Here is a 27,635-nt window from a genome sequence, read left to right on the forward strand (position 1 = left end):
TAGCTGCATCTGTTAAGGTCAGAGCTATCAAATGTGGGTAGTCCCAGCCCGATTTTCAGAGCAGGCAAGTCTCCTACAACCCTCTACTTCATTTTAATGGGCCTCTGGGTGCACACAGCACTGCTGTGAAAGAGGCCAGCTATTTAGGTCTCAAAATATGGATTGGTACCTAATTTAGTGTATCCAGGGGTGAAAATGTTGGCTTAGAATTCTCTCTCCCTGGGATTCCTGTTCCTACTCCTATTCTTCTTGTATTTGAGATGGGGGCTGTCATTCACTGTATGCCAGCACAGAAGCCAAGTAGGTCAGTGCCTCCAGGCACTGCTGTATATTGTACATCCACCCCACGGGTGAGTTGCCACCCTCTGTTGAATCTTACTGTAGGTATTTGCTGAAACATTTTAGTGGGGCTCTGCTCAGGTTACCCTGCTCCTGAGGGCTGCTTGAGCCCTGCATGAGCAAAGCTGAGCAAAGCAAGCTCCTCCTCTTCAACAGGTTCCTGTAAGGGGGATCGAGGGAGTTGCCCCTGCTTGGAGACTTGAGCCAGAAAAGGCACAGTGGCAAAAGCAGCCAGAAGACAAACTGTGAGTCCAAACTGCATATAAATCTCTACCCTAAGCTGATTTGCTCTTTGGTCCAGCTTTCTCTCTTCCCCGAGCCTCTTCTACTCAACTTCACTCTTAACTGGATGATCTTTATCCACTTCCTGCAGACCTTCCTTCATGCTCCTTTCATTCAGCTGATCTTTTCCCATGGAATGCAGAACCCTACGTTTTACTGCCAAACCAGCTGCAGGGGAGCACAAGACAGAAGTGCACACATCTTCCACTAAGACACAGGAGCTTGCTGCTTGCTTGCTCCAGGTCTGTTTCAAGGCAAGAGGGAACTAAAATAGCTTATTGCTGTTGAGGATGAACATGTGACTACCTCAAACTGCATCACCACTAAAGGCTTAAAAATAACGTGGTCTGCTGCCATCTGCTTACACATCTTTCCTCCACCCTCCCTTGCTCTTGTCACTTTAGACTGCTGTAAGCTCTTCAGAGCAAAGATGGTCTTCTCTGCTTTTGCAAAAGGCATGCCACTGTGGCACCTTCCCAACCCCATCCTTGCTTTGCTCTCAGCTTGTGCTGTACTACAAATTAAGAGAGTTGAAAGTTTTATAATTTGGTCTTAATGGGGATGTGGATTGAAGCAAACAGGACTTTCATTTTGTGGTATCTGCCCAGTTGTAACTCATCCTAAGATGAATTTGTTGGTCACACTAAGATCTAAGGTATTGATCAATGATGTAATTGCCATCCTATAGTAGGACAGATGATGTAATTCTTACCCAGTTCCTGAAGACAGTGACCTTGAGACAGATCAGATGGTTGAGTAGCATAGATGGTTCACTGATTAAAAAATGCCCTTGTTTTAAAACTAAACTGTCTTGTGTTAATTACTGGGGAGGAACAACTACAACAAAATTCCAGCATGTCACAAAAGATACAGCATATCTTGACTTTTATCAGAAGTTACATATTCCTGTATTGATAGATGACTTTTGATGGCTTTGTTGCTTTTTCTCTTTGGCCATCATTTTGATTTACATTAGGATAGCATAAAACCTGACTTCTGTGAGCCTAAAGAAATACTTGGTTTGATAGTCTGTCACACATCTAAAGAAAAAGAAAAAGTAAAGGTGTATGTGATAGGAGAAATTCTGGTAGATGAGAAGAGAATATACAGCAAAGTTTTGCCAATGGGAAGGCCTAGTTCCTCCCTAGTTCCAAGTAGAGATGGCTTAAACTTACATTTGAGTGAGAGGTAGCATCACTTTTTATTTGAATACTTAATAAAAAAGTGACAAACATTGACCACCAGCTTTTGCACTTAGATAAACAGTAGGCAAAACTCAAGAAAGTCATGGAGATAAAAGAAATAAAACCACTTATTTTGGTTGTCAATAATGTGATAGGGAAAAAGACATATTTTTCTTTGAGTGGAAAGAGGTTCTGAGAGACCCCAGTACAAGCCTAAGAAATATTCAGTATAAGAAGCATGGAGCCTAAGAAGAAAAGACAGGTTTGAAAAGACAAATGGTTGAAGAGCTATTTTTGGTTCTACTGTTGGTATTTTCTTCTTAACAACTAATGTTCTTCTGGCTTAAAATTTGCTGGTTTGTGTCAGAATTTTTTTTTTCTTTTGTTCCTCTCTTCTTTGGCACATTTGCAAGATAAGTATTAAAGTGAAAAACTTAGCAAATACAACTTCTCAAGCAGATCATTACTAAAAGTAGTAGAAGAAATTAATAATTTGCATGAATTTGTGACCTAATAAAGAAGACTACAGAAGAGTGATCTGTCTAATTAGTTACTGCAATGAATTGATCTTAGGAAATCATAGAGGCATAGCTCAGTCAGAATCTGTATTTTCTCCTTTTCTCTGAGCCAGACTTTTCTCCAGTAGCTTGTGTTTGAAACTAATGAATATTGCAGGCAAGAATTTATTTTTCTGATTTCTATGAGTGTGTACTTTCTATTGCTGAGATACACTTCCCTCTTTTATGGACTTTTCAGGTCTTCTGTTTTCCCACAGTATTTGCTTAATATAATATTGTTGAATGTCCAGGGGACTCCTAATGTGTAAGATCTTACGATCTGCTAAAAGCAGTTTAAGATGTCTGGTTCTTTATGTTCAAAGGACCTTGTGCTTGAAAATCCTTCGTCCTGTGTCTTAGTGAGAATTTCAAGTTTCAGAGGAAAGAAATAAGAACCCTGATGGATGTGGCCCCTTCAGTAGTATTTCTTCTCTAAATGGGCAATAAATCTAGATGTGGATAGTTGAATTTGTGAGAAAGTCATGAAAAGGAGGAAATTACTTCAATTCTGTAATGCCAAAGGAACTAGAAAACCTCTCATACACACTCTGCCTCAGGGATTAAGCATGGGTCTTCAGTTTTTAGCAAGCTTCTGTAGAGAGGTGCAGCCACTTCAAAAATTAGGTTTCTTTGGCAGGCAAAGGTTCCAGTTGTGTGGGTAACCCTTCTTCGCTGACCGTGAGATCTGCTCTCCTCTATGGTTTCATTAGCACAGCTTTGCATGAGCTGGGCAACTGCCCTCCCTCATGTTTAGAGTAACAGAATTGTTACTGTTGGAAAGGGCCTTTAAAATCATTGAGTCCGAGTGTTAACCTAACCTAGTCCACCACCAAACCGTGCTCCTAAGTGCCATATCTGTGTGGTTTATAAATACTTCTGGGGATGGTGACTCAACCACTAGCAGTCCCTAGGCAGACTGCTCCCATGCTTTGTAACTCTTTCCATGAACAAATTTTTCCTAATATCCAATCTAAACCTCCCCTGGCACAGCTTGATTACTTTTCCTTGTCCTATCACTTGTTACCTGGAAGAAGAGGTCAGCCCCCACCTGGCTACAGCCTCCTTTCAGGCAATTGTAGAGAGGGATAAAGTCCCCTCTAAGCCACCTTAGGGGCTAAACAACTCCAGCTTCCTCAGTATCATCAGATCTGTGCACCAGACCCTTCCCCAGCTCAGTTTCCATTCTCTGGACACACTTCAGCTCCTCAATGTCTTTCTTGTGGTGAGGGGCCCAAAACTGAGCACAGGGTTTGAGGTGTGGCCTCACCAGGGCTGAGTCCAGGGGGAAAAACCACTGCCCTGGTCCTGCTGGCCACACTATTGCTGATACAGGCCAGGATGCCATTGGATTTACTGGCCACCAGGGCACAGCTGGGCACACACTGGCCCATGTTCAGCCAGCTGCTGGCCAGCAGCCCCAGGTCCTTTTCCAGTGGGCAGCTTTCCAGCCACTCTGTCCCAGGCCTGTTACATTGCATGGGATTGTTGTGACTTAAGTGCAGGATCTGGCAGTTTGCTTGTTCAACTTTATAAAACAAGCCTCAGCCCTTTGGTTCAGCCTGTCCAGGTCCCTCTGCAGAGCCTTCCTACCCTCCAGAAGATTAATACTCTCACCCAGCTTGGAGTCATCCACATACTGACTGAGGGTGCATTCAATCCCCTTGTCTGCATCATGGATAAAGACATTAAACAGAACTGGCCCCTACAGATGAACCATTATCATCCTTGTTGTTGTGGGTTCCACTTGGATAGCCCCATGCCAGTTGTACCAGAGCACCTGGGAAGGTGTGGCAGTCACATAGGGAACTTGTGTGCTGTGCTGGGCAGGAACTTGGCACCATTGCCCCCTGTCCCTAGTGTGACTGTGTTCAGCCAGACAGAGAGACACCAGGGAATCTTCTGTATCATGTGTCCTGTCTGCCTGCTGGGCCTGCCCCAGGGAAGGGAGATAGGGTGCAGTTTCAGTATCCTATCTCTCTCTTTCTCTCTCTCTCTCAACCTGCTCCTCCTTGAGCTCTCACTAAGTGGAGGAGCTCCTCTACCTGGGCACAACTCCTACAGCTGTTCTCACTGCTACTGGCTGCTCCTGGCATCATACTGCAGCTGAGGTACAGTAAGGCTGAAGGACAGGCTCATAAGAGATCATTGATGCTGAGGGTTGACTTCATAAATAATTTGCAACTGTTCTATCCTGTAGATCACGCTTCCACTTGAATCCTTTCCCCCATTTTTAACATTTTGCTCTTTCATTCTTTTGTAATTAATTTGCTCTCCCTGCTCCCATTTGTTCAGTGTGGTCACAGCTCAGTTACCTCAGCCAACTCATATCCTTGATTTGGAGCCTTTATACATTCAGAGACAGTGGCACACCACTGAACACTTTCTCCCTCTATAGAACTGCTTCAGAGAGTGAAATTTGCCCTGGGGCTCTGGAGCAGACCTCAGTCTGTGTATCACCTCCCAAAGTTCAACTGTTTAACCTGCAGCACACCCCCTGCATTTTGCTTCTGCACTTAGTCAAATTGTTTTGTTGTTTAAAATCAAAATGAAGTGACAGTGCTTGTCCATGAAGCTTTCACTTGATGCAAATTCCATTTTTATTTTCTCATTTCTCTGTCAGCTACTGCCTTGCCCTCCAAGTTTAGATAGCACTTGTCAGGAGATTTAGACCTTCAGATGACTCTTCACATTAACTATCTTTCTCTCTTTTCTCTCTCTCTTTGCTGACTAGGGTGTTGAAAAAACCCTAAACCTCTAGCAAAGTCATGGGTAATAAATCAAGCCATTTGTCTCAAATCTCTCTCCTCTCTGCAGCTTTTAAAAGCTGTTACATCATGGAAGTGGAGGTTAAACCCTGGGCTGTTTTTCCTGCAGAGAGTTTGTACATGACTCTTCTCACCTGTGATCTATGTATGAGTAGAGACAAGACTTCTTGTTCAAGGTTGCTCCAGGTTATCTGGGAGAGGGGAAGACCCCAAACCTCCACTGCATTGCAGCCAGTGTGATCTCAAGCTTAAGGATGCTTTTTCCAGATGCTCACTCGCTCTTGCTCCAGGAAACCTCCCTTTTCTTCAGAGCCCTTTGCTCCCCTGCCCTGTGAGTGTTCCAGACTTGCTGGGTAGGCTGTCCCTTATGATGTCCTGTTGCAAACTTACTGATATTTCAGGGTGTCTGCTGTGGCAAGTCCATAACCATCTGAAACTTGTGTTTCTTTAGATACAGGGAGGCACTTTCTTATCTGATGTAACTTGCTATAGCTCTTCAGCCTAGAAAAAGTCATGCAGGTCTGCACCAAAGCACTATCTGGTGAATTATGGTGATGGAAATCTTCCTCACACCCCTTGCTAGACCACTTTTTTCATGTTGCAGTTGGAGAACTGAGTGTCTGAAATCAAAGTGTGTATCCTCTGCTTCCTCACATTCTTCTGCATAAAACTGTGAAGAGATCTGGACACAGTCTGGTTAATTCTGGTTTATTTTCTTGCCCTGAATTTCTTCACTAGTGAGTGAATTTTTTTCCACATCTGTTCACTGCTCTGCTAGCCAAAGTGGAACATTATGGGGACTTGTTGCCTAGTCTAGGGAGTGATGAATTGTGAGGATGAGAGATCTGTATATCTGATTTTCCTGGAAGACTCAAGGGAAAATCAGGATGATTTTTAAAACATGGAGACTGAGTTGTTACTTTTTACCTGCCTCAACTTCTGACTTCAGTTCCTGACACTAAGGGATGTGGATGTTACTAGATCAGGTATCCAAAATTCACGTGAATCAAAATTAACTCCTGTGTGCCCCATGAAATAAATAGCAGGCTGTACACGTCTCTGTCTTGTCTTGTGATCTGAGCAGTTATACATTTTCAGAAAATAAGTATATATTTGGACGTGGTATGCTTCATCTTGCAGCAGTTCCTCTTGAAAGTGAGAGCATTTGGCTGAACCCTTTGCTCAGCCTGGCACTCACACCAGGTTGCAGCTACATTATCTTGTACTGTGTTACTCTTTCTCTAGTCAAGATACATTCACCAGATGGAGGAAAGGAGCCCTCCAGCCAGAGCATTCACCATGAGGAATAGTGGAACACTCTTGCTTTGGCTGTTTCATTTCATCTCCACTTGGAGGAAGGTTTCAATTTCCCTTGATCCTTCTTTGGTATTTCCTGACTCTTTAGGATTGCCATGAAAGCCTCATACTGATACATGCATTTTGGTATTTTTTCCCCATACATATTTACCTGTTCAGTGGAAAAAAAAAGTTCAACTCGGCCCACATAGGAGACCTATAGAATAGATGAATGCAGAAGACAAGACGATGTTTGCAGAGCTTGGGGTTTTTTTTTGTTTCAGATGGTTGAGAGCCTGGAAGTCCAGCTTAATACAGAAGTCAGCAACTTAGAGCTCTGTCTATATGGGATTAAAAAAACACATAGGCTTTCTTTGTCCTACAGCTCTCATCAAGGTTATGAAGATATGGCAGTAATACTTCAGCCTCTCCCAGTGTAGATGTAGTTTATTATAGGCATTAAAAGTCAGGTGTTTCTATATGTAGTGCTAGAAATATTTGGGTTTTGTGATGTTTGGAGACAGGACAGAGTTTGTGTTAAACAGTGGGATGGGGTTAAATCCCTGACTTTTATCTTAGGAGGCTTTCAGAAAGTCTTAGCAGTGTTTTAAGTCCCTTTGCAGACCTGTTCCTGGCTCCCTGGTTTCCAGTAGAGTGCCTGAGAGATCAGCCCATCTGTAGCTTCTCTCCACCCCTGCATTTGGAGGCTGCCTGCCTGCTGCTCCTTGAGACTTCTGTTTTTTAAATCACCCCTGCAAATCCATGCTTAACCTCTCATTTTGGGAGAAGACGAAGCAGGAAGCATCAAGGGTGCAAGTCAAGTTTGTCCTTATAGGAAGGTCCCATCCAACAAAGGGAGGGATCCCATCTAGATGGGACCTATTTTGCAAGTTTTTTTCTTTCTCTGATCATAATTCTTCCTTAAAATCTGAGATGTTTAGCATCAGTGTTGAAAAGAGGCTCTGCAAAGCCCAGATCTGGAATGCTGCATGGTAGAATCTTCCTGCTTGCTTCTCTTTCAATAAAATTAGGAAGTTAGACCTTTTGCCTTTATTTCAAAAGAGTTACTCAAGGAGTAACAGTGACTTTACAACTCCTCTCTGTCATGCCATAAAATTGGGTGGTAGTCATCTTTAAGGAAAAAACATTTCATACCCAGTTGCTCTTTTCTTGTGAGGCTCAGCAGCTGTGGTGGTTCCCTCAGCAGAGGGTTCAGGAGTGTAGCTGGCACCCTAGAAAATGAAAAACACTTGAGTCATTTGCATAGTGGATCAGAATCCTGCCCACCCGGCTGCTGGAGCAAAACCCACAAACTTTCGCATTAGAGTCTGCTGCTGAAAAGCTACATGAAAGAACTAAATGTTTGGTTTAAAGGAATTTTATTTGCTTTCTTGTAGCCAAATCACTTGACCCTCAGATGGTGAAAGTAATGTATCAACAAGATTTTCTTGCCATCTTTCTTTGTCTGCTGAACCACAGTGATCATAGATTGACCTTGCTTTCAGACATAAGACCAGTTGCTTGATTCAAGTGCCACTATCAATGTTTGTGTCTATAGAAACCAATCAACATTTCCTCTTAATTTTTGTAAATAGGCTGTTACTGTGACACTTAGATTTCCAGTCTCTTGCATATCTGAGTCAAAAATTCACTGCACACAGTGTTGCCTTCTGTGTCAGCTATCTATTGCCTCACTAATAGGCATCTTTATTCTAGTCTGTAGTTCTCCTGTTGAGATATGTCCAGGCATTACTGGAGAATATAATCTTTCATTTTTATTCTACATCATGGATTTGTTTGAGGGACTTTCTCAGTAATAGCTGTAAGAAATCACAAGTAATGTAGGAAAAGCAGGTTGAACTGCCTAAAATCAGCATTGCACAACTTTCAGGATTTTTCCAGGATAACCTTTTAAACTGACTTTTTTTTCCAAAAGCAGTGGTAGTTTAGTGTTGATTTTTCTTTCTTTTTATGTTTCAGCATGAATGATTCCAATTTTCTTGAGAACAAGATAGAAAACTCTGCATGTTTTATACCTTTTTAAAAAACAGGTCAGCTGTTTCATTTGAGTACCTGTGTATTACCTTCACATTTGGGAGTGAATATTTGAAATTTGGCTGTAGAGTTGCCCCAATATGAGGGATTTGCCTTCTCATTTGCAGCAAAACTTGTCCATAGTAAGTCAGTATATAAAGTCTAATGCCTCTCCTTTTGTACCCACACAGCAGGAGCTCGTTAGGTAGCATTGAGTATGCTGTATTTTACAGCTGAAGAACTTGCTTTGATATTTCCATATTTCCACATGGTCTCCTGAGTGCTGTGGTCTTAGGCATACAGGAGACAAAAGAAAGGAGATTATTGTCCCATGTTTTCAGCAAAGCTGTTGTTTGCCCAGACAGGGTGCAGCAGAAGGAAAGGATGGAGAGAGAGCACAAGCTGTGGAGGATGTTCTCAGGAGTAGTAGTGAGGAACATGGCATTATCTGAACCAGGAGATGGAGGGGCAGTTAAGGCCAAAAGCATCAAGTGTGGGGACAGTATTTTGAAGCTGGTGTCACTGTCAGGGGTGGATTGTGTGATGTGATTGGGATTTTGCTGAGAAACCAAGAGGAAGCTGGTGTGGAATCTGAGAAAGAAAGCAGCAGAACTTAAGCCACAGAAAAGGGAAATCTCTGTTCTGTACATTGGTATGGAGTTTGTGATTCCTGAGACTGCATTTGGATGCTGCTTGTCCTGTCTGGTGTGAAGATGCAGGATTATTTCACCTGTGGTTGTTTGATGTAGCCCAAGTGCTTGATGCAGCCTTGTAGCCCTACTGAGACAGCGGACCGACTCATGCAATCCTGTCCCTCTGCATCAGTACATAAACTCTGGTGTGAAAATACAGTTTATCTTAAACCTAAGTCTGTTCAAAGTGTCTAACTTCACACTTGAAGTGGATAAAGAGCATTCATACAGTTTGTTTGAGCAGCTCAGTGGTGGAGAAGCAATCTCCATGAAGAGGATGCAAGAAGTGTGTGCTGGCAGTAGCACCTCGTGTGAATGCATCTCTTTCCACCTGCTCCCACACCTTAATCTTGCTGTTCCTGTGCTGTCAGCATGAATCTGTGACTACAAACTGGATGTCTGTGACTGCAAACTGGGTGCTACAGCTTTGGTTTACGTGAGATCCTTGATAGCTTGCAGTTATCTCTGTTCCTCCAATAGAAGAGGTCTGTTCTCATGTAAAAGTTTCAGCCCTGCTAATAATTTTGACCAGTGCAGGTGCCCTCTTTTGGGTCTGCCTCTGTCATCACAAGCTTCCCACGTGCTCACTCCACCTCCCCTTGGATAGGACCCTCTTTGGTGAGTGCTCCCCAGCTGGTTGGAGGCAAAACTGGGTTAGCATAAAAGAGCCTAAAGAGTAGTTTGTAGCTGCTCCAGTTTATTTTCACCATAATGGATTACAAAACGCTTTTACACCAGACTGCTAGCACTTCTGAAGGGAGACAGTCAGCACAGGAAGAGGGGCAGCTGGTGCTGAGCACACGTGTGGGAGGAAAATCTCATCAAGCAGCATAGCTGGGTTTGGAGGAGACCTTTGTCCACAGTTTCAGTCTCTCTGTCTCTGTGATGGGGGGAAAAAACTCTCCTCACCGGGGTGTTGTGAACATGTGCTAATTTTAGTGAATCAGGCAGTTAGGTAATATGGTGACAGCCAGAAAATAACCTAGAAGGAAATAGTTGTTCTGTCTTTAGAGCAAAGCATTCAGGGCCATTTTTAATACTGAGAATGAAGCAAACTGAGGATCTCTTTTTCAGTAATACTGAAAGCTAGAGTAATAGCTTTACTATACCGTGAATGGCACTATTTCCTGTGGAAAACAAGACCTGTGTGATCACAAAATTAAGAATAAAGATTAAATGTTTCACATTGGGCACATTTCTGGTATTTCCTTGCCTTTTAGCTCCTGGCTTAACATTACTGACATGTCTGTATATGTTTGTATGTTTAATGAACTATCTGTGACCAAAGTCACAGTTGCTCGTACTTTTTATCCTAAGACGTTAAGCACTTTAAAGAGAGCTTAGAGGACATGGAAGCATCTTACACTCTTGCCATTATGTCTTTAAGCACATTTCTGCCTTCAAAAGCACTTGCCTCTGGTTCTTAGAGATGATTGCAACTTTAAGTGAAGGAGATGAGAGCGGGAAATGTTCTTCTAAATCTGGGAGAAAATTACCGTTGGTCATTTTTTGCAGATCTCCCTGATAAATAATTTCTCTGAATTTGTAAGTCATGCTTTGTAACAGGTGAGCGAGAGGTACAAAAACCCTAAAGTTATGAAACCACAGATGTTGTCAGAAGGAAACAGAGCCAGGTTAACTCTCATAACTAGGCTTAAATAATTTTGAAAATGACACTATCTGAAATTAATGTACTTACACAGAATTGGGTGTCTTACTGTATAACAGAGAAAACAGGTACACTGATAAGTAAAAAATAAAATTACAGAATACTGGATGCTGAGTATGCATCACTCCAGCTGATTTCATTTGGAGTTATGAGGATAAACCCTGAAAACCAAACATGGTGAGTCTAAGGTGCAAAAATAAGTCGATGTGGAAAAATGTTGGTCTTGGCAAGTTTGTTTGCTGCTGAGTAAATGACATGTGAACTCCATGTGTGAGGGCAATCCCTGAGTAACTGCCCCTGGCTGAGGTCTCAGGCCAGCATGCCTTGCTGTAAGCAAGAGGTGGGTCACTGTCACCACCCTGCCTGGAAGGAGCTGCCCTTCCTATGTGCTGGGGCTGCTGGTTGGCACACGCCCTTCCGTGCGCCCCACTGCCGTGTTTGTCACACCGGCTCAGCACTCTGGCTTCACGAGGTCACTCTCCTGCAGTTTGGGTAGAATTAGAGCAGTGATGGGAAATGACTTTGGCTTTTTTCTACCTTCAGAAGGTAAAAGATGTCCAGGCAGTCTGTTTTTTGAACAGCATTGGGGCTTTTGTTTCTGGGGCCAGGATGTTTAATAGTTTGACTTTGCTGCTATTCTGTTTGTTTTATTCAGCCAGGTATGCATCACAGATTTATTTTTCAATCAGGCAGCATTCCTGTACTATAATAATTCACAAGCAGAACTCACACACTAGTTGTGTGAAATGCCTGTTGATTATTTCTCTACATGTGCTTCTTGCCCTTGTCTTCCCTTAGGTACAGTTTACTCTGTGCAAGTTGTAAACTCCATGGAGCAGGTGTTTGTACAGTGCATAGCACAGCAGGACCCAGGTTTCATCGAGCTGTCTGGACATGCTCTTATGTAAGTAAGGGTACTCTGTCTTGTGAGCAATTAGAATAGTTCACAGTAGCTGAACTTGTAGAGCTTCCTGTGTGCAGGCTGATGAGAAAAGGGATTTTTCTTTCCAGGCTGAGAGGGGCTTTGCAAATGTTCTCCAAATCACAGCGGCAGCTGGCTCTTTGGGCACTGGACAAAGACATGATTTGGAAATAGCTTCAAAGTTTAGAGATGGCCCTTCACATACTAATGCTCTCAGATGAGTTAAGTGGGGGAAGTTCTCACCTCTTGTGGTGCTTTTGTTTCAGTCTGCCAAGCTGCAGACTCAGCACGAGTGCAGCATGCAGCTTTTCATAGTGAAAGCTTTTGTCGCTCCCAGAACTGCAAGAAACTTAATTGCTTTCAAAGGCAAGCATGGAATCTGGAGGACCCGGTACAACCTGCTACCGGAGAACATAAATCATGAGATACTATCACGTTTCTGTGCTGGGGCTTGTGTGGAGTGAGTTTGCTTTGTGAGCGAATGCCTTTCGAATACACTGGTGGTTTTTTTTTGTTGATTCTTAGACACAGCAATAATTGTTATTGGCTTTGTTAACAGGCATCTATGTTCTGTTCTGAAGTTACTGTTCATGTCTTCTAAAAAGTGTGCAGACAAAAAGAAATATTTGTTCTGCCTTGAAATCATGAAAGCATTTCTGCATTTAAATGGGTTGATAGCCTTGATCCAAGTTGCTCCCAGCTGGCAGTATGGAAAGAGAGCTGGTCAGTTTTCACTTGACCACTGCTGTTTATCTTCAGTTACAGAGAACACTTAGAATGCCAGTGTTTACTTGTTCTTTCTTTTTTACTGTAGTTTGCCAGCTACTTTTGTCCCCAAACAAATGAACCGTGATGGCAACTGAGAACTTTTGCAGATAAGAAATAGAATTTTCAAATGGCCTCATACAGTATGCTTCTCTAGGTTTTATTTTCCAAAGTAGTCCTTGTGAAAATTTGTGGAGCGTGTCCTTCAGTTGGTCTGGGAGGTTTTTGGCATTTTTATCCATAACTCAGTATTAAAGGTAGTTTTCCTCATCTCCTTAAATGATTAGTTGATAGGTGCTCCATTCATAGGAATACTTTGATATATTTTGCATGGAAACTGGAGCAGGAAAAGTTTTTAAGTTAAGCCAGCCAAATAATCTAGGGTCTTTTGATCAGTTTCCATTAGTATTAAACCAGTAATCTGCCCTATTAGATGTTAGAAAGGAAGCTCAGTGTTTAAAGAAGATAAACATGCCAATTGACATTCAATATGTCATCTCAAGTCACCAGCAGAAACCTCGTTGAACCTTGTTGGCAGAGGTGCCTTCTGCAATGGTTCCTAAAAACACCTCCCAGCTCTTGGCTTAACGTGGTCTGGCACTGCAGCGGGTCTGGTGCCAGCACTGAATGCTTGGTCTGGCTCCAGTTGGAGCTAGCTGAAGGAAGGCTGAGTTTTAAGACCTCTAGGATGCCTTCAGGTCCAGAAGAAACTGAGCACTGGAATAATGTGTCATCCAAACTGTGGTGTATTCCTAGAAATTGATGAATATGCTGTTTTAATTTGGGGCGTTTATATAGTTGAAGTTACTGAGATCTTAATGCTTAGAAGAGAGTTCTGCAGCTCTTTAAGATTGCCTGGCACACAAACAAGCAAAGATCTAAATTGCTTTAAGCTGCTGACAGTTACCACAGCTTTGAGCAGACACACCTTTGCTGGTAGTGACAAAACACAAATACCAGTTTCACATCACTGTACTCTCCTTGGCTGGTGTACATCTTAAAACAGTACTGTACCTTCACAACTTTTGCACAGAAAATAGAAAGAAAGGGTGAGCAGCAGCAGTAGCCCCTTATCAAACAGTTGGTTTAAAATGCTCTGAGTAAAGACAGCATTTTAAAACAAAACTTGGTCTTTTGTTTGAAAACTGAACATTTAATTCTTAATAAATCATAAAACATCGCTCTGAACCCAGTCCACTCTGCTGAAGCCTGCAAGAGCAGGCTTTGGTCTGTGAGGAGGACAGTAGCAAGTGAAGGAAAAACATAATTTTCTTTCTGTAACATTGACTTCCTCCAAACTTCATAGGTAATTGAAAAGTTTGTTTTCAAAACATCTCTGACCCTATACGCAATAAAATTTCTGTGATTTTGGCTTTTACTAGAAGTTGTGGCCATTATGCATCTGTGTGACAGGGCACTGGTGAAAGAAACCAGTGGTAAAGAATGAGTTTCTTCACTGGTAAAGAAACAAATTTGAAGTCCAGGGTGAAAAGTCAAGAGGCATTGAAAATCCCCCTAATATATATCATGCACCACCTTATATTTCACACAACTGTCAGTAACAGCCAACCTGTTATGCAAGTTTCATATAAAGAGTGTATTGACATATTTAAATGTATTTAGTCTCCTAAGACCATCGATTGACATTGTGGTGGCTGTTGGCCACTTCTATGAGCCCTTGCCTCCAACTATGGAGTTAGAAATGAACAGGCAGACACTGGCAGGTAACATTGGTGAGGCAGCATGGATAGATTAACATTACTAATTCATTGGGAAAAGAAGTGTCACAGTTTGACACTCCAATGGCAAAACTATCCATGTTCCCAGCAGCTGGATTTACTCTCATAACTTTCACCATCTGCTACCAAGGCACTGCAGACTCCTCTAGAGGAGTGGGAGATTGCACTGGCTTTGGGAAGCTTTCAGCAGAGGCGAGCAGATAATTTGATTTGCCACGATCAAACATCCTGATTGACAGAGCATAACTTGAGTTCCATTTCTGACTCAATGACTGAAGTTTGTTGTGAATTCTTCTAATGACGTGGCATGCAACTTTCTTGAATTAAAAATTACAATGGCTGTGCTCCCTGAGTGCTGCAGAGGTGGCACAACAGCCACTGACTGAAGTCTCTGCTGTGGGTGGGTGAACATTTGCTGCCTTTATCTGTTCTGCTGGATGTTACCCCTGCCCCTGCTCTTAAAGGCAGCAAGGCAGGCCTCACAGCAGGCACTCAGCAAAACCAATAACTTTGTCAGCTGGAACATTTTCTCTGATTCTTTATTAGGTTTCTGTCACAATGTACAAGGTGCTGTGATGATTCGGATTACTTTTTTTCACCTGTGACCTGTATTTCTACCGTGGTAGACTCTGAACAGTTTTGTCAGTTCTGGATTGCTTTGTGGTTCTTCTGAGATAGGTGATGATCTCCTGTACTTTCATCAAGCACTAATCTCACAGGCATGGCTTAGTAAATAATTCCAGTGCAAGATAATCTTGCCTTGCTGCTGTTAAAATTCTCAGTCTTCTGAAAAGCCAGTAGATGGGGTGTGTGCAGTTCCTGTGCAAAGTCACCGTACTTCTCAACCCAAACATTCAACTCTAGTTTCTACATTTTAGTTGCAGAGACTGTTGTTGTTGTTGTTAGCAATGTCTTCCCACATGAATCACACAAATTTAAGCAACCCTGAGTGGAAGCACTAAAAATTCTTGATTTATATTTTTGTATGAAGTACTCTGAGCATGATCTACTGTGCATCTTCCAACGCTGTTAGGTCTTTGAAATCTGAGTATTAATTTTTATAATAAGCTCCCCTGCCTTTTTTTTTTTTTAAATTAAACTATTCATGAACTAGAAAAGTACTGGATAACTGAAAACAGACCGGGTTACCGAAGACTTCTGCATAATTTGAGATTGCAGTATTAGGTATAGATGCCATGGGGACAGCTAAGGAATACATCAGGTTTTGTGTCTCCAAGCTCAGCATGTAAGAGTAAACATCTATTTGTAGACATGATTGTGTTGATCATAGATGTGAAAATTGAATTTGCTAGCAAATTAAAATATTTTCCTCTTGTTAATAATGATCATGTAAATAATCATGTTAATACAAACTGTAGAAAGGGTCACTAGTCATCCCTGAGTGGATTTCATGCCTATAGGTAAATAGGTAAGTTATGGTAGACTTGAAATAGGAAGGAATCTAAAATAGGAGACAAATGGCTTTGGGACAGATGAGTACCTGAGTTGTTCTCCTTAGAGGTCACAGTGGAGCAGAACATGAACCAACATGGAAATCAGCTGGCCCAAGGTAATGCATGTCATTCAAAATGAAGTTGTCTAGAGATGGAGTCCTATTAGGTAGGTCCTAGCTGCTTATACCTGATGGGCAATGGAGAAACCTTCAAATGGTCTGGTAATAGTTAACCAAGGGAACTCCATATACCATGTCTGACAGGTATGAATGCAAGGTGGAAGTATCTTACAAAAAATAAGTTAGAATTAGAATACTGCTTCAAGGCTATCTTATTAGAAGAAGCGTGAACGCTTGGGGCAAAGATGCACATCTGAAGTTCCCTGAGAGATATTTGGTAAGAAACGTTTTGCATATGCACGTACACTCTGCTCCAAGCTATTAATGCAATTATGGGAAGGTAGAAATCTTCAAATAGCAGAGTACCTTCAATTAATTCAAAAGAAAAGTTTAATAGTGGAATATGACAGAGTCCTGAAGGCACCAGTTTTGTTCATGCCTGTGATGAAAGGGGCAAATAACACAAACCTAACAAACCTGTTAAGCTGTCTTTCAGAAGAGAACCACCAGAGCTGTGTTGTAATCTGGTGTGGTAAAGTGTGCCCAAAATGCTCTGAGTGTTTAACAGTTGCACAAATGATTCACTTTCCTAGCAGTCTGATTTTGTATTATAATCTGTTTCCCTTCTGTCTTTAATGTGCAATTCTGCTGAGCCTGCAGTTCACATTGGCTGCCTCGGGCAGACTGCAGGTCAGCTTTTGAATGTAGAAGAATTAATGAAATTTAAGTATTTTGTGTGCAGTTAATGGCAGTTGCGCAAGTACAAAGACTTTGCTTTATCAGCAGATGTGGTCTAGGTTTACATTTATGTCCACACTCAATCCTTAAGTTATTGCTGTTTAGAGAAAAAAAATCGGGAGCCCGGTGCAGTCTTTAACAATCTGCTTTGGTAGCTGGCCAGTCCACTTACCCTTGAGTGAAGCACATGGTAGGGTGGTTCCTTCTTCCATTAACTCTTTGATGCTTGGAAACAGAGATGATTCACACGATGTGACAGGGAGGGGGAAATTACTATAAATGCAAGATTAGCAAAATCTTTGTACTCACCTTCTGCCAGGCCAGGAAGGGATTAGTGTACTATGGGAATGATTAGATGGCAATGTTTGCTGGGCTGCTGTGGCAGACAAGGGATATTTGAGAAGCTGATCCAGCTCTTCTAGAGTCTACATGGTAAGTGGAGGGCAGCCTTTCCACTTGGAAACTAGTACTGGGTTGGGCACTTTCTGGTGAAGTCAAAAGGGTTGCTGTTGTTTGCAATAGCTCAGCTGTTTCCCTTGTGATAGGGCTATGTTTCCTCACTTCTTCCCTGAGGTGGTGCTGGAGTTTGAGAGTAAAAGGCGCGCTGCCATCATTGCTCCTGTCGGGTTATGGTTTTTGGTTTGTGGGGTTTTTTTGTTTGTTTGTTTGATTGGTTTTTTTTTTGTTTTTTGGGGAGGTGGTTTTTTGTTTTGTTTTGTTTTGTTTGTTTGTTTGGTTGGTTGTTTTTTTTTTTGTTTGGGAAGAGGTGCGGAGGAATCATATCCATGCATGGAGAAATGATGATGAGTAGAATGCAGTGGGAAGGCCACATACCCCTCCTTCTCAAGTGCAGAAATAACCAGTGCCAATGCAGGAGCTTGTTTGTAGCCCCTCAGCTTGGCCTAGCCAAGCACCATCATGTGGTGAGCAAGGAGTGGGGTGGGACTTCCTTGCAAGGTGACCGGTGTGATTTCCAAATGCCATGGAGGGGAGTCATTCCCAAGCAATGATAGGAGCTTTTTTCTGCAGGTTAAGTAGTGTGCTGTCCTCCTTTAAACCGGGGAGACAGCAGTCTGGGAGAAGGATATGAAAAATAGATAGGCTTAAATTGAAGCCTGGCATCTGGAACAGCTTTGGCAGACCTCAGGATAATACTTCAAAGTTGTTCAGCCCCACAAGGTACAGTATCATTTTCTGCTCGCTGAAAGTATTACTTGGGAAGTGGAGTCATTCTTGGGGCCTCCTTGTGCTGGGTACTGTCACACTAGGTAGAAAATAGCTCCTCCTGACTGAGCTGACTGAGCCTGCACGTTATGAGCTGCTTACTTGCCTATTCTGTCTCCTGAAGAATTTAGCAGTAAACCTTTATTGTGAATTAGTTTTACCACACTGAGCAACAGAGTGTAAATATATGTGAGCATTACTGATTCTGCTTTGACTCTACTGAAATGATCTTCCATATTTTAAAATCATTAAAGCTGAAGCAACATAAATATTCTGTGTTTCATGACAGCATGAAAGGAGCATGGCCTTCTAATTACCCTGATATTCAAATGTGTGCAGGAGCACTTGGAAAGCTCAAGGTTCCCTCAGTTCCCTCAGTTTGGCAGAGAACACCCTTCCACAGGCAGTTAGGGCCTGTAATTCTCACCATAGTTCCTGAACCTTCTTCCACTTTTGGTGGTTTACAAGGGAGAAAGCAAGTCAGCTGTGTTCAGTTGTTTTAGCCATGTGTGTTTGGAGATGATTCTGAAATACAATTAATACATGCCTGCACAGAGGTAGACTGTAAGGTTACTAATTGGTTTTGATGCTGTTTGCTGCTTGAATGTTGGTGATTTTTTTATCTGAGGTAAAAAAAGCATAATTATTTTTAACTTGTAGCAACCCCTCATTTTCTCTTAAATGTCTTGATATGAAGTAATTTAAACTAAATTTCTGCACAGATACTTTCCAAGAGATTGGCTGTCAAGAGCAATAAAAAAACTACACTTTTGCAGGGACCCAATGAGACTTTGCAAATTTAGATTTATTCTCAATGTTAAATGTGGTTGAAGAAGTCATTTCTTAAACAGCACTTTCAGAAGTAGTTAGCTTAAAAGTATAGCAATTCAAAGCACAGAGGGAACGATTTTGAAGTGTAAAGTCTTGAAACACAACACAGAGGTTGACAGTTTCACTACAATTAGAAGCAAGGCAGGCACAACTCCCACTTCTGAAAACTTTCCTATTGCACTGCTTCCTCTCTTGGCCTAGAAAACCTCAAAAAAACCCCTTTGAGTGGCTTTGCTTATTAACTTAACATAGTTATACTCAATAGCATTAGGAGACAGAGCAGAAAGGGCTGCCAAATGTGTCTGTAAAGAATAATCTTTACAGAAAGCTTCACAGAGGTATTTTTTCCCTCATGCTTTCAATGTCCTGAGAATGCTACTTGTTTGAGGAAAGCAAGTATTAGAGTGAGAGGTTTTTTTTTGTTTTTTTGTTTTTTTTTTTTAACAGGGCTTGTTTTGTTAGGAAACCACTCCCTTCTGCTGCTGCATTTAGACTCACTGCTAATTGCCTTTTGGTCGAAGACATTTTCCATGAATTGCCACATTCCCCCACACAGTTACAACTTCATACTGATTATGCTCTGTTAGCAGCACTTCTGCCTGCTGCCTTTGGGAGGAGTGGCTGAGAGAAGGATAATGGTGTACGTGGGAAATTGGGAGGTTTACAGGAACAGAGGTTTGTAGCTGCTGAGACACGGCAGAGGCTGTTCCTCCCAGACTAAGATAGGTGGTATAAAGAGGGCATCCTGTGTGCCACTGCTGAGGATTTTTCATAAGAAGTCCTGACAAGGTGGTATGTGATATGTTAGGCTTATATTTTTCATCCTAGTCACACAGTGTAGTGGGAAGCCAACCCCAAACTCTGGTGCCAGAGAGGGTGTGGGAGGGGTTGATCTTCCAAGAACACAACTGGCTCACTGAGCTCCTTGAGGAGCCCACAGAGCCCAACCTCCAAGCTTGTCTTTCTTCTATAGCCTGGGAACAGCGTAAGCTTCTCCTTAGCCCGGCTCTGTCCTCTGCAGCAAAACCTCCAGGAGCAGCTGTAGGAAAGATCACTGCTGACTGAAAATGGAGCACTGAGCAGGGGAACTGAATGTAGCAGGGTTGTTGAGCACAGCTAATCCACTTAAACTATGGAGCTCATCTGCTGATCTGCAGGGGTGGCAGTGCTCTTAGGTGTGATAGCTAAAGAGGCTTTGGCTTGAGCTACAGTTTGAGGGCAATCAAAACCTGCAGCTCGGGCTGAGGATCTGGTTACGCCAAGTTGGCCCTGACCCAACCAAACGTGGTTAAAAGTGAGAGGTTGTGAGAGATAAACCCCTCTACTTAAGCCTTGTCCTAGCTCAGGAGCTGATCAGTGTGTTCAAGTGCTTTTCCAGTCTTAATTGCTTTGATCAAAGGTAGGGCTTACTTGGTCTGTGAACGGGGATGAGCTTTTCCCTCTTTCGAACTGGGACGATTGCATCCACTGGTAGGGCTGGTAGTTAACATTTCTGCTTTAATCATGTCACTGCACATAAACTTACAGATCTTTTACAGGAAACAGCCTTTAATTTCTAATGCAGTGAGCTTGGTTGGGTCTCAGCTACCCTGTGGCTTTTGGTCATGGTGCAGGAGGAGCAGCTGGTGTTGTAACAGGATCTCTGCCTACATTAATCTGTTGTCCAGCCTGTGACATGTGAGGGATTTCACCTCAGTTCAGGTCCATTCAGTACACCAGTGCTGGCTGAAGGCAAGCTCAGTGTGGTGTTTTCTGCCATGTGACAGTGAGCAGGAGTGGCTGCAGCTCACAGGAGCTGGCAGTGGGCACTGCTCCTGCCCTGCCTTTGTTTGTCTGGGATGAAACCCTTATTTGTTTAGTCCTACCATTTTTTACTGTTGAGGGAAAGAGAGAGGGAGTATGAGGAGCAGTGTGTGGTACACTGCTGAGTCCTCTACTGTGCTCCTTGCAGTACTAGAAGACATCCAGATAAGCAAAAACTTGGTAGTCTTTTGTGAAAAAGGCTTCTAATGTTTCTTTTACCAAATTATTAGTAAATGATTGTAGACCAAATATTGGTCAAATAATTTTCTGCAGCTAATCTTCACTTACCATAGGGAAGTAGAAACATCAGTGCTGCAGTCCTGTTGATTCTGGTGCACCACAGGCAATGCAGCTAGGAACCACTCTCACAGAACCCATGTACCACTCATACCACTGGGTACAGAAACCTGCCCCCTGCTTTCCCTCAGCAGCAGAAAGATGCAGAAATGAAGACAGAACTCACTCTGAATTGCAGAAAAGGCTGAAACTGGTCTGTTGGCATAGAGAGAGAACCAGGAAACAGGAGCACCTGTGTTGCATAGCTTTGGGCAGGTCAATTATCCCATCTCCAGTGAAATTCTCTTTTGCATAAGGTATGAATAACAGTACTCAATTTACCTTGCAGGTGTGTTACAGAGCGTGCAGTTAATTTTTTCACAGTGTTTGTGGTATGTAAAACCCTAAATGAGTGCAAAGCATTACTGTGATTTAATTTTATCGAGGGTTAAATATTGGTGACGTGCCCAGCTGAGCACTTGCTGGCAGTGAGCGAGGCAAGTGACCAGCAGCAAGCTTGTTTGGCAGCAAGCACTGGACAAAAAAGGAAAACAGCCCTAACTTATTCCAGTCATACCTATTTTTTTTCCTCTCTTACTACTGCACGTTTCCCATTAAACAGATGGAGATGATCAAAATACCAAATTGGAACTCTGTGGTTTAACAGACTTACATTTTACTGTTTAAAAGGCAAATAAAGGTTAATGACATGAAGATTTGTCTTGTAGGAGAGTGAGAGAGTGGAAGTGCTTCCAAACATACCCTGAATGGTCCTTAAATAATATCTTTCAGAAACAGACCATACCTGATTTAGCTAGGTGGTGGATTTTTCACTGGATTGGTAGCATGCCAAGACTGCTCCTCCACATTTCGTGCGACTGCTGTTGAGGGGTTTGCACTGGATGAAAAACATGGATGAAAATACTTGGACAAGGTTGGTACCTCATGGCACCAGCATGAGGCAGGGGATGAGCAGGGGTTGTGTGCAGGCGCGTGTCTTGGGGGTGCTCCCGAGTTTGAAACATGAGTCAGTGCCAGACTACAGAGTGTGTAAGAGAGGGACAGGCAGCATGTGAGATTTCTCTGCCTTGCTCTCATCTCATGGGAAATGGGGGCTTCCTAATGCTGGGTTACTCTCAAGTGCCAGTGCTCCAGCGGGTTTCATGTTGCACCTCAGTGTCCCAGGAATTTTGTTACTGCTGCTCACTTTCGTTCATTTTTATTATCCTTGTTTGTGCTCTTGGTTATTCTAATTATCACTGGTAGACAATAGCGCAATTGAGTAACAATCTTCTGGTAATTGTGGCTAACTTCTGTGCTTGGAAAATTGTATTCCAAATGTGGTGGAGACAGGTATTCCTGGCAGAGAGGAAAGATTTGACCCACACTTTCTCTGTATTTGTTAATTCAACTTCTTTGCTCTGTGAGTGTCCTGAGAGACAGGTCCAGAGGTCAGCAAAGCAGAAAAGGATCTTTACAGTGTCTTCTTTTAAGCTTTGGGTCAAAGTCTGCATCAAACCCTTATACTTGTTGCATTTGAAAACATTGTTTGGCCCTGGATTTTCTCAGGGCTTTTTTCCCTTTCTTCCCCAGCTCCAAAAGCTGCCATGATCACTTACACAGACACAGTGATAGCAACAGCTCCACAGTTAACTTCTCATTTAGTGGTGTTTCTGAAAATAACAATTGCTGCAAGAAAACAAATGGTAGACATGCAGCATATGCTGCACATAATGTTAATTTATTGCCTTTTTTTGAAAAAAAAATGCAGTATGAAATTTAGGGAGCAAATCTCAAATCCCGTGAAATTCATGGCACAATGCCAGTTTATTTGAAAGGACCCTACATTTGTCCCTAAAGTCCCTAATTTTACAAGTCCTTAACTACAATTTGCTTTCTCACATGCCACTCACCTTTAAGATGATACTCCTTTTTTGGCATTATTAATTATCATTATTGTTGTTGCTGTTATTAGTCCAGGAAATCTGTATGGGAGGAACGCTGAAATCTGGTTTAAAAATAGCATTTTCATGTCCTCCTACTCACTGTACTTCGTGCATAGAATGCCTTTTATAAATGCAGACTTGCTGCTTGGCTAGATAAAAGAAACTGTCACTTGATTTCCATAACGAAGTCATTCCCAGGAGGATTTCATTGTTTTAGCAATAAAATTTTTCTAAAAGGCCTTTTATTTTGTTTGAGAAAGATAACAGAAATGAATTTCTGAGTGGTTATTCCACAAAACAATTAGACGAAAGCAAGACTGTCTTGATTTGATGTAAGGAGATTTGTATGTGTATGAATTCCCTTTCATGTAAGATGAGAATAAATTCCCAACTGAAAATCAAGTTAGAAACGCCCCCCCAGAAACCTTACCCAAAACACTTTCCTCCCCTTACTCGCAGACGCGACACATATCTTTATCAGGACTCTCCTGCATAAATTTGGTCATATCCTGGAGTTCAGCCCTGTTTCAAAAGGCACTTGCATAACTACTGATTCAGATACTTTCTTGAATTAGAGGCAGTCAAGGATAGTCATTGCCAATCATTACAGTGCATTACTTTTGTTGCCAGGTATGTTGGTATTTGTGGGGAGGAATGGTCTCTGCATGCTGCATTAAGGCTGAGCACTCTCTGAAGCCAGGATGGTGCTTTAGCTGTGGGGGCTCACACTGTGGAGCACAGTGCAGGCACAGTCCCTCCTTGCTCACATGCACCATGCTGCCCTGGCCCCTCTCACCACTTCTCCAGCATTTCTCACCCCTTTTCTCAGCTGCTCTGTGTCTCATGCCAGCATGACGTTATTTTCCTCCGAGTGCTGAACATGCTAAAGCTTGTCAGAATTACGGCATCAGAAAAGATGTAGAAAGCATATCCAGTAAGTGAGGGGTCCTACTGCTTATATTTAGTTATATTTTTTTTTCAGGGGGACGGGGGCTGTCTCTCATTTGGACCTATTTTGAGCCATGCTTGCATTTTCCTGAGTGTGAATCAATGCAATTACCACTTCAGGTACCGTAGACAGCCTACTACTGTAGGCAGATACACGCAATAAGAAGCAAAAGGGAATGGGAGAAAAACCATATTCTTTGTAGTCAGGAAAGCCTTTATAGATTTGGCATCATACTTAAAATTCCATTGTAATAAAGAAATGCAACTATTTCAGAAATTATTATTTATAGGAAGATTTGTGAATTCACGATGTGATATTCTGACTCACCCGACTGCAAACATGTTTGCGCTCCGGCTGGTATGACTCACACTGACATTTGTCTTAAGCGTGGCAATTGTTTTAGCCCTCTGCTTGGTGCAGGATGAATGAAACGGCTGAGCTCCCCCCTGTTGCAGATTTACTACGTGCAGCCACCCTGGTAAATTGCAGGCTCAGCTGTGGAGTATTTCCTGACACACACAAACACACACGTGCACAAACATACACGTGCACAGGCCCCCCAGTAATGCTTTACTGTTAAATACTAGATTCATAGAAAGGAAATGCATAATTACAGCGCTGCCTTTTGCACCACATAAAGCAGCCCACATCAAAAGATGTTTGTCATTAATGTTTCAACAGGTAATCTCTGGAATTACTGCCAAGCCGTGTTCCTGTTACTTAGCACTTGGTGTCGAAATCATTGAAATCTTTGTTGTAAGCCAGCATAGTCATCTTAATCCTGCAGAAAAGTTGGTCAATAGCGCCTTTGTTTTCCAGCTCTGTATCACGTTGCATCAGCAGCGCAGAAGACGTGGCAGCACTGGAAGTGGGGAGAAGGTTAAGGGTGCGTTCTGGGCTGGCTCCTGAGGAAGCCAAGCTCACGTGGTGGCATTGTTTGTGCCTGTGCCTGTGTGTGTGTCCCCAGCCTGGCAGCTGGTGTAAGTCAGGTCCTCCTCAGCCCTGCGTGCTGCAAAGGTAGAGGAGATGGGGAATCTGCTCCCTGAAAACTTTGTGTAAGTAGCAGATGAGTAGCTCTGGGCACCTGTGGCTGAGCCCAGTGAGGCAAAGGCCATGGCCCAAACTCAAATCCTACCAGCACCAGGGCGTTGGTACTGTGGGCATCTCCTGGAATGACTGCTCTCACCAGAGATCAAGCCTCTTCTCTGGTTTTCTGGGTTGTAGCATTAACAATCTTCTTCAGGAGGTTCTGTCTCTGGCTACTTAAAATAACTGCCATTAAACAGAATCTCAGCCATTGCTTTTGGTGCTGTTACTGTTTGCAACTCACATCATTTGGATTCTCCTTTCAACACCATCTTTGCAGGAGAGCTGTGGCCATCATATGAGAGATGTCTGTACATGATATGAAGGCCCTTGAGCTTGCTGTCATCTATAGCGAGTTAAAAGGGTGCTGCAGTTCTTCAAATATGCAGGAGGCTCATTGTCTCCACTCAGGGCTGAGCTGCATTTTTTGGATAATAGCTTCCATAAAAGAAAAAGAGAAATATTTATGTCATGTAACAGAAGCATCCAGAGTGGTTATTTTTATTGCTTATATCTGTTCAACATTACTGGCTCTCAGCCTGAATTATTATGGACCATTTGCATTCTTTTCTCAATCTCTTCTGCTCAGAAGACCTGTAGAAATGACTGTGTTACGAGCATGCATACAACAGAGTTGTTTTTACTTTAAACCACTGTATGAGAATGAAGAAAGTTGGCATCCTAAGAAAAATGTAGATCTGTGTTGAAATTCCCCTCACCCCTCCTGCACCCACCAGTATTCCTTCTTTGATAGCCATAAAAAGTGGCAAATAGGGGATGCTGATGTGAATAAGGTGATGGATTTTTATTAAGAAGTATATCATTGACATCTGATAGGAAGTATTTGTGAGGTATTTTGCTTCTTGTGGTGGTTCTGCACTGTTCCTGCTTAGACAAAACAACCTGAACAATCTCCTCTTAGTTTTTACCTGGTGGCATTGGGTGTTGCAACCACAGCCCACCTCTTGGCTTCCTATTTCAATACCTTATGCTGCACTCTCTTTCTGGGGGAAAATCACGTGGAACTTGGATACTGAACCCACTAGGTGAAGCACAAGGCTAAGCACAGTCTAACCTCATGCCTTTTTGTGAAAACTGAGTATTAGTGAAGTATAAATAAGGAGTATGGTTGTGATTGCTGTTATTTGTGTAAAAGTGATGTCTCTGAGGTCCCTGTTAGATTTGTGTTTGTATTGTTATTAGACATCATGTAAATGGAGACTGTGAATTTGAGCTGTTCTGCCTTTCTTCCCAAGTGCAACTGCGATGATGAACCTTCATCTGTTTTCCAATCACTTGTTCAAAGGTATTGAGGTAGGGAATGGGTAACAAGAGCAGTGCAGATGGCTCTGAGAGCAAAGTTACTTCCATGGTTTCCAGATGAAGATGTTTGGAAGGGCAGATGAGTCCAGTGAGCACTGCTAAAAGCTCTCAGTCTGTTTGCATGGGCTGATGCTAAAATGAGGGGTGGTTTACCTTAAGTCCTGAAAAATACCTGCTGTGGATGAAGCAATGATGAATAATGGTCTTTAGATTAAATCTCAGGACACTGATGACTCACAGCTAACCTTAGCTATGCACAGTCAGTGGCCATTTTCAGTAGTGGCTCCTGCACTGGAGCTGCAGCCTTGCCCTTTCAGCCCCACGTGCTGCTCCCATCTCTGTGCTGTTCACACAGATATTCCTATCCTGCATTTTCCCTCTGAGTAAGTACTCACATTGGAGATGCTTTTCACACACGAAAGATGTGCTGGGCCGGGATGTCCCATGTTCACAGAGCTGGGGAAGGCAACATAGAAGTTCTTCCCTCTGCTGGAAATTATGGGGCAGGATGGATTGCTTCCTTGTCTGAGCCCCATGATCTTGTATCCTGTTTTTCTGGTTTAGGACCTGCAGGATATGCAAAGTGCTGACAACTTGATTAACTGTTCCCCTGCACCCAGATACAGTTATTCACCCTGCACAAAGTGGGTGTGACACCTTATGAAGCTGGGCATTTCACTGTGCACCACATGCAAAGCCATGGGAAATGTTTGTTTACATGACAAAGCTTTGGAGGATCAAGCTTCAGATGAGGAATGGATGGTAAACAGAAATGAGTGATGCCTGCCTGTTTTATGCAAACAAAACCTCTTCTGTCCTAAGGTGATATGGCTTCACCATAGCATTAATTTTAGACATAATTGGGATTTAAGTAATTTTTACACTAGCAGAACATCATCAGCAGCCTTTATACGCTAGACAAAATGTCAGAAGATTTTTAGATGGGCAAAGTTTGGAATGGCTGGTTTAGAGAAGCTTTTATTAACTTGAAATTTAAAATATAGTAAATTCTTGGTTGGTTTGTGGTGTATGTTTTTTAATTTTTTTTTCTTTTTTTAAAATTTATTTCCATTAGAATCTTTTCTCATTGTGTAAAGTCAGCTAAACCTGTTGAAAATGATTTCAAAGTTCTTTCCTGACATGATAGATGATACACATATTAGGTAATTGAAATCATGCACGCTCCAGGAAGATAAAACCTTGCCTTTCCCATTTGCGGTGAGGCAGGATTGAACCTGTCTGAAACTATTTCATGTAGAGGGAGAATAAAGCAGGAAATGAATTACGGTTTTATTTGAGTTGAAGGATTAGTTGAGGGATAATAGCGAACAACGAAACAACTTGGGCACAAGGCTCCCGTCTCTTAAACAGTTTTATTAGCTTATGCTGATTTGTGAATTAGGGAAACCAAATTATGTCATGCAAGAGAGCAAGGGATGACAATTAAAAACCTGCAGGAAAGGACTAGTAAAGCAGTAATCTCTCACTGCTTGATCTTCAAAGCAAAATGGGAGAGCATGACCTTTTCTTGGAATAAATACAGGATATTGCACGTAGCCAACTTCTGGTTTTCAGGTTTTGCCAATTTGCAGTTGCTTGCTTGTACTACAGTCCTTATTTGTTGATTGCCCTGGGGTCCAAT

General features: G+C 42.4%; 1 protein-coding gene across 5 annotated transcripts in view; it reads left to right on the forward strand.

Annotated features, from left to right (window-relative positions):
* ATXN1 (ataxin 1) overlaps window positions 1-27,635 on the forward strand; it is a 160,151-nt gene that overhangs the window by 40,743 nt on the left and 91,773 nt on the right. The window contains exon 2 of one of the 5 annotated variants that reach the window (XM_054285417.1): window positions 11,617-11,722. The exons of the other annotated variants lie outside the window; for them this stretch is intronic. The gene's annotated coding sequence lies outside the window, so the exon portion shown is untranslated. The remainder of the gene's footprint in view (window positions 1-11,616; window positions 11,723-27,635) is intronic. 5 annotated transcript variants of the gene reach the window in all.

Source organism: Melozone crissalis, unplaced genomic scaffold (genome assembly GCF_028551555.1).
Source record: "Melozone crissalis strain CALT ecotype California unplaced genomic scaffold, PUWL_Pcris_2 ptg000042l_1, whole genome shotgun sequence".
Classification (NCBI taxonomy): domain Eukaryota; kingdom Metazoa; phylum Chordata; class Aves; order Passeriformes; family Passerellidae; genus Melozone; species Melozone crissalis.